At 44.4% G+C, this 12188-nt stretch overlaps 1 protein-coding gene across 7 annotated transcripts in view; it reads right to left on the bottom strand.

Annotated features, from left to right (window-relative positions):
- The window catches only part of TAFA2 (TAFA chemokine like family member 2), a 204884-nt gene extending 193025 nt beyond the window's left edge, over positions 1-11859 (bottom strand). For 5 of the 7 annotated variants that reach the window (XR_012764816.1, XR_012764822.1, XR_012764823.1 and 2 more), the window contains exon 1: positions 11086-11859. The gene's annotated coding sequence lies outside the window, so the exon portion shown is untranslated. The other 2 variants (XR_012764817.1, XR_012764818.1) reach the window with 2 other exon arrangements.
- Positions 11860-12188: the final 329 nt, after the last annotated feature.

The following is a 12188-nucleotide window of genomic DNA, read 5'->3' as shown; positions in this document are numbered from 1 at the left end:
TCCACAGTTTCTGTTGATAATATAGACTGATATACACTAATTTTCTGACTGTCACGTAGCTATTCATATACAATCAGTTCATAGCTTTTTTAGGATTGCTACACTTACTGGGACCTAAATGTATTTTACATGCAAATGGAAGTACCAGCTGTAAATAAAAAGAAGAATAAATGTATCTGTGGAGAGACAATAACTTTGAAGTCCCTATACCTTGGACAGTAACTGGAAAGATGTTCCTTCCAGGTGCTGCATAAAAGTCATACAGATCTTCTGGTCAAGAGCATAATACATACAGAAATTAAAAGAACCAGACAGCTACAAATTGCCTCTCCAGGAAGGAAGCCATGAATTACCAATAACTGCTTGATTTAAGATACTGAAAGACAGACACAGAGAGACTGAAATATGCAACTCAGAATAGCCACGGACACAAGCATTAAATCATAGTTTCTTACTTTTTCCAATAAAATAGTAAACTTCAGGTATGATTTGGTATACACAGACTTTTATCTCTTTGTTTAATGGGTAGGAAGTTTGGGAGAATAAAAATATTTTGCTTTAAAAATCTGGCTTTGAATGACCTTAATCATTCACTAGAAAGAAATATTTTATTTCTGCTGACAGAATTGGGCCTGTCATGTTACTATGCCAAGAAACCAAAAAAGATTGCAACTGAACTGAAGCAGTGCTGAACCAAAAAGTTACAGCTTCAAGAGAAATGAGAGGAGAAGTGAAGCTATCTTCTGAACTACTTACCCATGTGTATACTTAGCTATTTACTCAAAAGGGGGTTCAAAGGTGCGTAAGGCACAAGTAAGTTGTGAACCTACAGTATCCCACAGAGCAGAGGATGCACATCACAGCCCCCAGCTATGGAGGTGATGAGAATTTTAGGTAGCTTGAAAACCTCTCAGCACATTTTTTCAATCGTATGTGTACTGCACTCATTTTAAATCAGCATTTAACATCTACTGGTTCAGAGAAAGGAAATTTTCCCCCAGGAACACCTGCAATATTGTTCCCACAAAGTAAGTGTGAGAACAAGGCGGGAGCTCCGATACACAACGAATGAAGGAAGTCTATTAGAGACTTACTTTTACTACAGCTTGAACCTAAGGTTCAAACCTGAAAGATGAAGACTGTTTGAAATGCACATTTCTACCTTCTGCCACGGCAGGGTCATGGACAAAGTTTCCTTCTGTCAATCACTTCCATCTGTTGATAAAGTGGTACTCTGAGTAGCGGAAAAAAATAAATTAGTATTCATGGAAAGGTTATTGGGATTTACCACAAGCTAAGCTACTCGCAGAATGCTTACACATTTACGGCATATAGTTTGTATCTATTAACTAGATATAATTAACCACTATGGCAGAACCAGGATTATATAGTATGAACTAGTAGATATTACTGGATTTAATAAATATACAGATGTAATGGAACCTGTGAGCAACAAAGATTGAACTCACTCATTGTTACTGAGTCATCTGCAATTTTCACAAACTTTTTATGAGATAATCACTTAATTTGAAGAATTATTCTAATAAATTGAATATTACCTTTACAAAAAGAATACATGAGAATAACATGTCAATTCCAAAATGTCCACATCTATGCAATACATCTGGAACGTCATTTGTGTTTGTGCTTAAGTTAACTTAGAACGTTCTCCTGGGGTGGAGAAAGAGCATAAACTGTTTTTTCTTCTATTTAGTCAAAGGAAAAATTAACTATTCATCCATCCATGTATCTATTTTCATTTTGTGTTTTATTAAAATAGCACATGCAGTAGTCTTGTCTATAATATTGGTGACAACATGGTGACTATTGGACCGATATAATGGTCTCAAAGAGTTTCCAAATATAAATACATTCTAATGAGATAATCCCTAGAGCATGGATATGGAGGAATGCTATTTAAATAATGTCACTTATGTTGCAGAACTGGTTTCAAATTAATTGTTTTTTTCTAAAGCTATAATTATCAGGAGGAATGCAGTTAGAAAAGATGAAGTTAAAAAGTGCATAATGTTTAATAGCTCATTAAATAGAAAATACAGTGTAAATTTGGGAATCAGAATGACTCGCAGCTAACTGTGAGATGATAGGTCATGGCATATGAAAAGAGACTTTTTTGGCAGGAAAGCAATTTGGTAATGCTGACTGCAGTCTGCATTTACTTGACATTCGGAAAGATCATATGACACCAATGCAGATGAGGTGAACAGTGAAGAGAAAAGGAAGGGCAAGGAGAGCTAGAGGAGAAAAAGTTAGGTTAAGAGCAGCTAGGAGGATGATAAGGAAGAGGAGAATATGAGTGTCATTACTTGGAGTTCAGTTTTTAAAGCCAGAACGGGAACAAGGTGGTATACTGAAGCGACTTAGTGTATTCATGCAGCTACAGCTATAGCACTTGTCTCACAAAAGGGGTTTATGTAGAATTCATATAGGTGAATAATTAGCAATTTTGTAATTTTTCTTCTGATAAGAAAACATAGTAACTGTTATGTACCCACTGCTCTGAGTATGATTTTAAAAGCCTACTTCATTTTTTTAAAAGCATGAAGTGTGTATTTACCAGATGTCAAATACACACTAGTAATACTGCAACAAATAAAGCAATTCCAAAGAAATTATGAAACATTTAAGGATAATTATACTGCTAAAAAAAAAAAACCACACCACTAAAGCACTACACCACAGCCTCAAAGTGAGAGAAGCTCAAAACAGCTGAGCTAAGCTTAAACTTTCTCCTAGTAGGTTTTCACATAAGCAGTGACCCCAACAATTACATGAGAGGATGCAAACATGATCAGAATGGGAGAAGGCAGCTGTGGATTTGCGTGGTCACAACTAAACGCCTGTCACACCAGCCTGCACAAACATGAGGGCTAAAGCCCCTTAAAATCTCCTACAGCCATCTAAAAGCACAAAGTACTGCAGCATGTGGGCTCAGATTCCCAGATGAAGCACAGGCAGCTTAAAAGGAGGAGCAAATTACCGAGAGTCACATTCTTTTATTTTGTTAGGTTTTGACCCAAGCTGATCTACGTGGTAAAACAAAATCTGGGACACAATCACCAAAAATACTTCTATCAACGTACCGGTTTTAGCTGGGATACAGTTAACTTTCTTAATAGCAGCTTGTAAGGTGCTGTGTTTTGGATTTGTGACCTTGAAGTGTCTGTGGCCATGGATAAGCCCACAACACAGCAGATACACCCCTCAAGGGACTGTGGCCCACAGATAAGCCCATGCTGGAACAAGTATACCTCAGAGTGACTGTGGCTGTGGGTAAGTCCACGCCGCAGCAGGTATATCCCTGAAGAGACTGTGGTCTCTGAGGATAAGTCCATGCTGGAGCAGGGGTAAGGGGAGAAGTTCATTGCAACGCTAAACCCTATGGCCTGGTCCAAAGGCACCAGGGGTGGAGATTGTAATGGATAAATATTTAAAATGTTATAGCACATGATTTCAGTTGTGCATTGTAAGAAGTACTAGGGCAGGAACCATCCAAACCAACGGAGGACGAGCCTCAAAAACAGCAGTGCAACTGGGGCAGTGACCTAAACCGAACTGGCTTTTGTGCCCAATAATGCCTCACAACACACCACCTCTCCTGTCCTGAGTGACCACCATAACAGAGAATCCAAGCCATGGACTAAATGAACTCAAGAGACTTTTTATGGACATTACACAGGGATGGTCCTAGACTAAGGGAATGACATCTGTGACATCTGTCCCCCCCACTAAGGGTGGGAAGGGGAAGGGGTTGTTAATGAGGCTGTGGGACCTGAGCATGAAGTAAATGGTAAAGAATAAGGGGTGAAGATTGTACTGGTTTTGGCTGAGATGATAGAGTTAATTTTCTTCATAGTAGCTTGTAAGTTGCTGTGGTTTGGATTTGTGACCAAAACTGTGTTGATAACGGAGGGATGATTTAAGTTATTGCTGAACAGCGCTTACACAGCATCAAGACCCAGTGAGAAGACTGGAGGTGAAGGAGAGCTGACCCCAGCTGACCAAAGGGATACTCCACACCATCCAATGCCATGTTCAGCAGTAAAGGCTGCAGGGAAGGAGGAGGAAGGGAGGGACATTTGGAGTTAAGGCGTTTGTCTTCCCAAGTAGCCGTCACATGTGATGGAGCCCTGCTTTCCCGAAAACGGCTGAACACCTGCCTGACAATGGGAAGTAGTGAATATATTCTTTATTTTGCTTTGATCGCACACATAGCTTTTGCTTTACCTGTTAAACTGTCTTTAACTCCACCCACAAGTTTTCTCACTTCTGCCCTTCTCTTCCCCACCCCACTGGAGGGGAGTGATCGAGCGGCTGGGTGAGACTGAGCTGCCTACCAGGGTTAAACCAGAACAATCCAATTGCATGGTTTATAAACAGAAAATAATGAAATCATGTTGCCATAAAGGAAAATGAATTTGCATGGGGGGGAAAAAAACTTCCCCCAAGTCAGAAGCTCAACCAGCATGTGGATTCATGGCAACTTCTTTCTTTGAACATCCACTGCACAAAAAAACAATGTAATGCCTTGATTATGAAGGTTTGGACACTTTGGCAGCAATGTGTTTTAAGTATTATCTTCATTTCAATGCAAGGGATATCCTTCATGATTCCAGATTGAACAGAAAAAAGCAAGATTATATAATGAGAAGTGTCAGGCAACATTAAGTGATTATATCATATCTGAATCTATAGCATGTTATGTTATCATATAAATACAATATTTATTCTGTCTTGATTCTAGTAAGCTTATAAACCAGAACTTCACTCATTTTATTTGCTGCTGTTACCAGACCTCAAGACAGAACGTGCCATCTTACTGAAGTATAGCTTCTTTGTTACAACACATGGACAAAATATTTTCAAAACTAAATAAACACAGGTAACACGGTCCAGAGAGGTTATTCTCCTGTCATGGTGCTGAAACAGATATTTTTTCTGTAATTAAGCTTTAATCATGACATCATTTCTTGCAGGAATACTGATAATAGATAAAAGTGGTATTTTGCTTCACTGCCACACCAGTAACATCACATTTGAAAATTTACATGAATGTAATTGTAGTTTCTAATACTATAATACAGGATAGCAACTTGTAGCCTCTTTCTGAAAATTACCTGCTGTTCTATGGTCTCTGCTCTGAATTTAAGGGGATTGGATGTTATAAAAGGTGTAGGACTGACAAGCCATGAAAACAAAGCTCGAGTCTTCAATTTATACCCAGAATACAGACTCAAACATCATTGTCCCAACAGCACTCCACCTACACACCTTCAACACGGATGACTCCAAGCAGTTAGCAACGTTTATTCAGGCTTGCTTCAGAAAAGTCTTCAAGCACATAATTAATTTGACTAGTCCCACTGAAGCCACACGCTGACAGCTGAAATGTCTTGCATGATCAGACCTCTGGTCTTGCCTCTCTGTGCACACAGCAGGAGCACATCCTAATTTTCGCTACTGGTGATTTTTGTGACTTAAACGCTTCTACAGTAAGACGTGAACTAAGCGTTAGTAAACATGTTTTAGACAAACCAAGAGACAAGCTTCAGTTGGTACGGACGCTCATCCCTTACTGGAAAAGCTCCCAATTTCAGTTTCCTACATACAAACTGCACAGAAAGTCATTATCTTTTCTCAGAGCTATCAAGCCATTCTGCTGTACTTTGCAGTGCCATTAAGTGCAATGATACAACAGTCAGCGATGAATTATGTTGAGCCTAGAGCTCCAAGGGCCAAACAGATCTCTCACATGGGAACAAACACCAAAAAAGTCTCAGCTGAAAGGGGATCTCGAGTGCATAGTTTTAATGCAGTGCTCACAGATCTCCAGTTGGCACGGTCACGAGGCAGAAGGGCACCTCGCCTGAGACTGCCCATCAGAGGCTTTGGGAGAGGTTCCCTCGTATATGTAGTTTCACACGGCAAGAGAGAAGCCACAGGGAGAGACCGTAACCAGAAGAGTACTCAGATGAGCACGAAAAGCCATTTGGTGATCCAGGGGCTGCACGGTACCCTCTCCCCTGTTCCACCACACATGTCAGACAGAGACGAGCAGAGGGCCACACGCAGCATAGCTAACCGGTTTGTGGCAAGATGGACCGGAGGCCACAGCTCTGCCTCATCAATATGTGATGCAGAAACTGCAGTGGGGGAGTGGAAAAAAATCCAATACGAGACTGTCACTGCGAATGTGAGAGACTTGTCAGGTCTGTGCTCCTGTCTCTAGAAGAGCTGGTGTGAGACTGCATGTTACTAAAAGATTTATTTCAGAAATGTATTATATCCTGCTTTTAAAAAGGAAAAATAAAGCAAAACCAGTACACTAAGCAACTGCAGTTTGGTTCTAGTAAGTCAGTTAAAATGTACAGTACTGCAACACCGCCTCCTTGCATTTCAAGAAGGAAATTGCTTTACTGGGTCAAGCCAGTGGTCCATCTAGTCCAGCACCTCATCTTCAAATACTGGATCTTAACACTGAAACAGAGGCAAGAAATCTTCCACACAGAGAGAGGCTGGCATACAACAGCGACTAAAAACTTGGTTATCTATTTCAAAAATGTTTCATACTTGCCAACACATTTCTTAATATTTGGCTATTTATACAGTCAAATAAGTTTGTTGAACCGTGCTTGTGCATTTTCTCGTGAACTTTGTCAGCCTAAAGCACCTTACACAGCCTTAGCTCCAATCTGCTATTTAAGCACAGACTACCAAACACCCATAAGTCCAAAAAAAGCTCTGTGTGCTCTCACCTGTGAGCTACCCTGTACTGTGGCTCTCCCCCCGGAGCTGTTAAAGGGATGCTCACAGTAGAGGCGGCTGTACTCGACGTTGTCCTGGTGCCGAGAGACCCGTGTTCAAGTTTCATATTACAAGATCAGCAAGATGTGAAGTGAGGCTACTGGAAAATGTAAGCTATTAACACAGTACAGATTATGAGGTTGGGTAAGCTTTAAACAAGTGAAAAAGCACAATTTCCCACTTTCTACACAGGCAACTATATAAGTGATTCTTCCATATCGCAGAAGATACAGGAGCTACTCCTATCAGTGCTCACTCACGCAAGGACTGAGGATCAAATCCATACAAAGCATTTTCTAGTGCTACTTCCAGCAATAGCTACAGCTACAATGCATTCTATAAATCAGTGTCCTGACGTATGCGAACAGGAGAAAAAGCTAAGAAAGATCTTTTTAGTGACTTTGTCCCATTTTATATATGTAGTGTCCTGCCATAACTAGTACTGTAAAGCATAATGTCTTTATTTTCTCTCTTCTACCTCCAACGCATTTTTCAAAACATGCTGCTTGAAAGAACCTCTATAAAAATGCCTTGAATTGTTTATCTTAAAAATGTGACTGTTTTGCACTAACAGTATGAAAAAGTACACTGGGTGGCCACTATTATTTTGTCTTCTCTTTTGATAAATAACTGACTACATATGGTAGTGGCAAGAGTGGCTGGCAAGGGGGTATAAAGAATCAAAGCACCAAAATTAGTATCTTCCCAAGTTCTACCAAGAGCAAAAGGAGATAGCTCTGTAGCTGTCACCAGGAAACATGAATGATATTACTGTTGATGTTTCCACATTCATACCTATGTCTGATGAGTTTTATAAATGCGAACAGAATTATGAGGAGGAATGTTTTGAAGTATACATTAATGGTTTACAAAGCCAAATCACTGTGCCAAATTTCCTGTTAAAATAGCTCCAAGAGTGCGCATCTGTTTTTAAAAAGTATTTCGTATGTGAAGGTGTGCATTTACAACGCATTCTGTGAAGCTCAGTATACCATGTAAATGTTTTCTCACCCCCCAAGAAAACAGCAAGCAAAATCCTTTCAAAGTGCACACTTAAATTCAGTGATCTAAAGGTAATGGAGCAAATCTCCAGCTGGTTTAACATGTCAGAGCTTCATCTACTTCAAGGGAGCAATGAAAGTCTACATCAGCTGGGGATGCCCCTCTTAACATATAAAAACGGTCGTGAATGCAGACAGGTCCGTATTCAGCTCTGCTGGTATAGGACCCTTCCGTTAGATTCATCCAAACACAACTTTTGCCTCAATGCTTTTAAAAATCTGCATTTCAAAAGGTAAATGGAAAACGTATTTTCAAATGAAAAGCTGTTGCTACATGAATTATCTGAAACTGTAGCAGAATATCGATGAAAGACATTTAAATGACATATTTAAATACAGGCTGCAAATATGAGACTGAACATTCATTAATGAGATTTATAGTGTCTTCCCTTGCTTTAGCCTCCATATCAACATGCAGTCCTTATGTACTTTCATTTATTTTCTTTGTTTGATGATGTTTGACTAATAAATACATTGATGAATTGCAACAGTAAATGCCATCCATACATCACAAAAATAGGACGTACTCATTGTTTCTGGCACACTGATGCTAAAGGATTCTTTTGTCTACTTGAACTTTCAGTACTTAACAAAGGGAATAATACTGCTTTGCTGGATAAACTTCCTGGGTTTTATTTTAATTTTCAGTGAACAAACAGCTGCAGAATAATGTGACTTAATGAAGCATTTCTAACAAAATCCTGTAGAAGTTAAAACATCGGCATAGAACTGCTTGCTCACTGATAGTTGTATCATTTAGAATAATTTTTCAAGATAGTGATCATAGTTTTGTGTAGATGAGTATTAGGTGATGTGATTTTCTGTCTTCCAAAGTCAGTGATTTTCTTCAGTGTGGTAACTAGTTAGCATTGTTCTATTACTTATGTATAGTAAGTAAAACATACAACATAACTAACAGAACTTATTTCTAATACACCCTTTAGGCTTTACACAGGTTGGTAAGTAGCAATACAGCCAGCAATAAATTTAGACGTGAAGATGCTCAGATCTGAAAAATTCCATGGTATGTTTTGCTCACCAAAAACATCTAGCCTGCATTTGTAAAAGTGTCCTTTCTCAAGTCTGTCATCACCTGTGATGAAATTACGAAACTTCTTGCCTGCTACATGTTTCTCTGCCAGGACGATTCAGTGTGAAGCATTTTTTGCTTTATGTAAATCTAGATAGGGTTCAATGAATCATCACTTTGCAACTTGCCAGTAAAGAAATCTCCAATATCCGTCTGTACACACATCTATTTACTTCCATTCAGAACGTGTTTTTCATGTATTCCCCATCTGAATTATCAAGTGCATTACAGGCACCTACACGTAAAGCTGATATCCCTCAGATCATAAGAAGAGACAGGTAAAAAGGTTACCCAGTATGTCCAGTATGATAAAAGATACTGCCAGATTAGTTGTCATTCTCTCATTAACACAGCATGACAGGAATCAAGATTTTATCTCAGTCACCCACTACCAGCAGCATATCTAAAATTGATACCACATTTTTGAAAGCCCCTTACGTTCAAACAACATGTGAAACCAGTGAATACTAATCCTGATTTACTATCAACTAACTGAGCAAAGCTTTCCATTGAAATTACTGCACTTAAGTAGTTTACATTTGTAACAGTACTGTAGTTTTGGAAACTGGGACTTCACCAAACCAAAAAATACATAGCTTTCAGTATTGCCTCAGCAGTATCAGCTCTCTGAAATAAAATGCTAATAATGCAATTTGTATTAATTACTTTACCACTGTTAATCATACACTCATAAAACAACTTTGGAATCAGTATGAAATGACTGCAGAATTGCTGTATGAAAGTATAATGAAAGATGTAACCCTTGCCACCCCTGATAAGAATGCCTTAGGATGTTCTTTCCCAACTTCGGCTAAGCTGTAGTACCATTGAACTACTATTTTCCTAGTGCTTACCCTATGCCACAGAAAAGAATCTTAATTTATCAATTTGACTTCACGAGGATCAGCCCATAAAGTAGCTAAAGCTACTTAAAAAAGTGTTACACGTACAGCAGGCTGAATGCTAATGTCTGAAACTAGTCGGTGAGACAGGGAAACCAGATAACAATTATCATTTAGTCAATAGTAATTTAAATGTATCCACCGCTGTGCGAAGACCCTAAGACCCTGAATGCTTTACGGGGCTTTCGGGGATAGGGGTTGAGTTATGTTTATTATTTAAATTGACAGTTCTGCAGGAGTCAAAGCACGGCTCTTTAAACACTCAGCCGGCGTCTGCTGGGGGTGGGTGGTAGAAGCGAGGTACTTAGTGCTCAAAAAAAAATACTGATACTCTCCAAACTAAAGCTGGAAAGAGACAACTGTAACTACACATACAATTCAAAATGCTTTAAGGAATGATTTAAACTCCCGGTAAGAATGAGCCATACGGCAGGGCCACGCACGGCAACTCCTCACCGGGCACTGCCAGCTGCTGCTCTGCCTTCCCCGCACGGCCAGCCTGCTGCCCGACCCGGCAGCTCCGCGGAGCAAGGCAGGTTACTCTAAAACTTTCTCTCCCGAAGCGATGAACGGGGTGGGACGAGGGAAAAGCCCTCTCACTGTGGCATACAGAACCCGCGGCATATTTAGCCGGTAACTGATTTCACTGAAATGGAAAGCAGGCAACGCGGACGGACAAGACACTCTTCACGCCACGCACCCCACAACTTGGGGAGCGTTACACGCGGGAAGAAAAGAAGCCAGGAACCCTCTCCACAGCTTTTTTGTTTGTTTCAAAGGATTCGCAGAGGGACTCCTCGCTCTTTCAGCCGCTCTCCGCAGGCGGCCGGCAAAGCGGCCGGGCTCCCAGGCAGCGCGAACCCCCGAGCGCCGGGGGTGCTGCCAGCCCGCGGCCACCCTTCCCGTACCACCCGCGGGGCTCACCCGCCCCCCCCCCCGGCTCTGCGGAAACGCTGAAGGGTCCCTTCGAACAAAATCAAATAAAATTAAAAGGGGGGGGGGGGAAGCCTTGCGGACCCCTCGCTGGAGCCGCGGCCGGACGGCGAAGGCAGCTCCCCCCCACGCCCGGCTTTCGGCAACTTTTGGGCAGCGGGAGGGCGGCAGCCCGCAGGAGCCGCCCCGCACGCCCTGCGACCGCCCCCCCCCCCCGGCCACCAGCGCCCAGACAGACCGACCGACCGACCCTGGGAGCGCTCCGCTCACCTACCTGCAGCCCCGCTTCCCGCTGGCAACGCGTCGCGATCGGCCGCCTCCCGTCGGGGGGGGAGCTCCGGCCTCACCGCCCGGGCATCGCCGGCCCACGCCCCGCTCCCCGCCAGCGCCCGGGGGCGCGGAGCGGCGCCGCGCCCGGATCGGCTCCTCGCCGCTCCGCTCGGCTCCCCGCGGGTCGGCCGGGCTGGGGCGGGCAGGCGTCCGCCGGGGCCCGCGTCTCCCCGCACCTCTCTGGGAACACACCAGGAATCCGGCTGAGGAGACGCTGGAGGAAGGGTGAGGTGAATAGGAGGGGAGGGAAGACTTGAAGTGTTTCTCGTGCACGATTTCAGAGTATTCAGAAAAAAGCAGTAATTAGAAGAGGCGGCAGCACGGCTGAGCTGCGGAGCAGCGGCGGGTGAGGACGCCCCGCAACCCGGCGCGGTCCCGCTCCAGCCCCGCCGGCGGAGGCAGGGAGGGAGGGGAAGCCGCGCGTCCTGCCGCGCGCCCGCCGTCAGAGCGCCGCTGATTGGTTTCCCTCCCGCGCACGGCGCGGCTCCCCCCGCCCGCCGCCTCCTTTCGCCTCTTGGGAAAAGTAATGGCAGAGCGAGGGCTTCACCCCCGGCGGCTCCGCGCCCGGCCTGCCCGCACCGCGGAGGGGCGCCGGGCCGCCGGACACGCCGAGGGCCCGGGGGGGACGCCCTTCTCCTCCCCGCTGTTGATCCCGCTGCTCGCCGCTCCCGTCCGCAGCCCCTTTACGGGGCGGCGGGTCCCCTCCGCCGCCGCTCTGTCTGCCGGGGGGGGGGGGGGGGGCGCTCGCCCCCCCCCGCCGCCTCCCGCCCGCCCCCGCGGCGCGGCGCTGCCCTCCCTTCCCGACAGCGGGGCGGGGGATGCGAAGTTTCCGCACAGGCGCACGGTGGCCGCGGAGAGGAGGGAGATCCCTGCGGATCCCCGGGACCCCGCTACCCCTCCGGCGGGCGGGTGGGCGCCGGGCCGGGAGCGAGCCGCCGGGCTGGGCCGGGCCGGGGTGGGGAGGGCCGGGCGGCTCTCGCGGGGGAGCGGGGGCAGGGGCGGGGGGGAGGTGGCGGAGCCGGCAGCCAAAAGCTGGGCTGTGTCTCC

This window comes from Opisthocomus hoazin, chromosome 8 (genome assembly GCF_030867145.1).
Source record: "Opisthocomus hoazin isolate bOpiHoa1 chromosome 8, bOpiHoa1.hap1, whole genome shotgun sequence".
Lineage (NCBI taxonomy): Eukaryota > Metazoa > Chordata > Aves > Opisthocomiformes > Opisthocomidae > Opisthocomus > Opisthocomus hoazin.
This window is presented reverse-complemented; position numbering and strand designations above follow the sequence as displayed.